The sequence below is a fragment of the Pinus tabuliformis genome, chromosome X, assembly GCF_031772625.1.
Source record: "Pinus tabuliformis cultivar Carrire ecotype Pingquan chromosome X, CPIR1, whole genome shotgun sequence".
Taxonomy (NCBI): Eukaryota; Viridiplantae; Streptophyta; class Pinopsida; order Pinales; family Pinaceae; genus Pinus; species Pinus tabuliformis.
Window position 1 is genome coordinate 998735521 of NC_142308.1, and position 3007 is coordinate 998738527.

Sequence of the window (3007 nt, forward strand, 5' to 3'; positions counted from 1 at the left end):
AAAAAACTATAAATTTTATTATAAATAAGAAAAGAAAAATATCATATTTAAATATTTATTATAAAAAATATTTAATTTAAATTTAAAATTATTATTGTATAATATAAAAAAAATATAAAATAGATATTTAAATATTAAATATTTGTTATAATAAATACTTTTTATTTAAATAATCATTATATAAATTTTTATATTTTTTAAATTATTAATATTATGATGTTCTTGGAATTTTTTTCCATCATTAATAATATATAAATTTAAGAAATATATTAAAAAATTAAGACTTTATAATATCTGTCATATCCCTATTTGCAACTACCCTGAGTAAAAAGTAATTCTAAATTAAAAAAAAAAAAACTTACGAATCAGTTGTTGAACTGATTCTTGGATCAGTTATTGAACCGATTCTTGATTCCTGTAAAATGGAACGAGGGGATGCTGGTCTTGGGGGGATGGAAGAGCGTGAGACAGAATATGATTAAAGGTCACGTGTTCGATCTGTATCTTGGTTGGGAGACGTCTGAATATATAATAGAGACAGACAGAGGAAGAGAGGGAAATCTTTTCCAAGAACGGAAAAAGGAAAGAAAATAAATAGAGGGTTAAGTCTGGTCAGGACCAGATAACCCTAGCACAACTGTGCAAGTGTCTTGTTGAGGGCTGCAGGCCTGCAAGACAGCTCGGGGGGAGAATCCAAGGTATCACTGGATCTCATGGTTGGGTGGATAAGAGCAAACCTACAAGTTGCAGGTGAAATTCTGGAGCATTGAAATTCATGTGTCTGACAGAACAGGTATGGGTTGTTACCAGATTAGCTTTCTATATTCTGTATACTGGTATATAAAAGAAAGTACAGTGAAGCTTCAGTTTTCTGAGTGATAGTTAACTACTTAGTTAATGGAAGTATTGCATACAGCTCTATGAGTCTATATTGCTGTCTGTTTAAACTCATCGATGGTGAACTAAATGTTATATCAATGCATGATAACTATGATACAAATGTATGTTAGCTGAATGAAAGCTGTAAACAGTACATAAGCTACAGACCGAGTTGATATCTGGAAGCTGTAAGATTACATACAATCTACAGATAGAGCCGATAAGAGAACGCTGTAGCAGTTAATGCATAAACCATAAGAATCGAAACACATTAGCTGTGAGAAAACCCAAGATATAACTGGCTGCATGAATCGCTTCATGACTATCTGTAGTCGTATGAGAAACCTTATAAAGTTCTTAACAGCATAACAGTAAAACACAGCGATAATGCATGAATGGTTCGATGGGGAAAAACAACCATGCGCACTATAACTGTAGGAACGGAAAACAGCATATATGTTAAATAACTGTGTAATCACGAAACCACAGAAGACATTGTGTGCCTCATGCTATACGGAAATCCGTTCTCAGAGGTAACTCATCGAAACCCAGTACTTAGGGTCTCATTCTACAATATATGCAACCTCGGATAGATGAATATAAACATTTATGTCTGTAATGAAACATATTAATAACCTGAGAGGCGCTCTATAAGCCGAGAACACTGTGACAACGGTCACTTATCCTCCATCTCAAGTACGAGAGGTTGTGTGAACAGAGGGTTTCAATGCCACAAACCCTTGCGATTATTATCAAACCCTCGAGGGGTTAAGCCAGTTTATTAAAAAACAAATGGCCGTAACTTAATAAATAAAAACCCCATAACAAATCTGAAGAGTGGAATCACATAAAACACAGACAAACGAATGCTCGATATAACCAAGATAAATGCAAATACGCTTTGTGCGTTCAAAGAAGCAACTCATTCCTATATATGTATATCCAATGTCATGAAACAGAGAACCCCGCAGGGTATGGCTCTAGACAATTCATAAGATAACCAGAGAACCGAGGGTAAATCCTGGTCTCGGCAAATATGCATTACATCCGACAAAACTCATTGCGGGTATATAACAACAGAAGAGTTAAATAACAGTCTTGACTTAAACCAAGTTCCGGCAAGGGTTGCCGTGAGTTTCCAAAGTAAGATTTACAAACTGAATGAGAAACAAAATACATATATATCAATATTGCATAACCAGATTAGGCACGGCTCCGGCACGAGGAGGCCTACCACTTATCCTAACCCGGTTTGACCAAAGAGGGTAAACCTGAGACAACAGGTGAAAGTTGTCAGGAGGAAACCCCAGGTCGAAGGATCGAATCCAAATATAAATCCTTAAGATTTCAAATACACTGTGAATCTACAAACCTACGTAAGGGAAATACCTGGTATGTTCCGGATTCCTGGAATACCTGTCGCGGAATGGAGACCAAGGAGCCGGTGCCTGCACAATCCAAAAACTTGAGGTTAGATTAATATAACCAGAACAATAACCTGTGACAACGATACTATCAAAGATAATGAGCCATGTGTAATAGCTGAGACTCGGCGGATATTACCTGGGTTGACTGAAATGAGCCGGCACTAAGAGCAGAAAGGATCCGTGGAGCAGAAGTGAGCACCACCAACTGAACAGGTGCAAATGAACCCGAGTCTTGCGGCCCGAGATTTTAATAAACCCACTAAACCCTGAATTCATTGTGAGCCCTTAGATCAGCTCGGAAGATCCTCACCGTTCGTTCGGATGGGAGTTGGCGCGCATCAACAGCGTTCCCTCCAAAGTTTCACATGGGTCGAGTACGATGCCAGCCACCTGGCCAGGGTAGATGAGCCATTAATGTTCCCTCACACCTGGCGCTTGGGTGGATGTATGGTACCATTGAACATGACAGACAAGCCATACAACGATAACATAATGCCGTGTATATAAATATCAAGGGAGTTATGAATTGTCAAAGAATTAACACACGTATATAACCCAGTTACATGTCGGTAATCAAGAATTAAATAATTACTTGGTATTATTAAGGTTGATATGCATGTATATAAAGGGTTAGCATTATAAGTAAATTTTCTTTTTATGGTATATTCCCATGGGGACGTGACAATTTGGTATCAGAGCTA

General features: G+C 37.2%; 1 long non-coding RNA gene across 1 annotated transcript; it reads right to left on the minus strand.

Annotated features, from left to right (window-relative positions):
• Positions 1 to 1755: 1755 nt before the first annotated feature.
• On the minus strand, positions 1756 to 2554 carry LOC149143092 (uncharacterized). The gene is made up of 3 exons (XR_016264056.1): positions 2443 to 2554; positions 2269 to 2327; positions 1756 to 2150 (listed from the first exon to the last, which is right to left on the minus strand). It is a non-coding gene; the product is annotated as an uncharacterized LOC149143092 (long non-coding RNA).
• Positions 2555 to 3007: the final 453 nt, after the last annotated feature.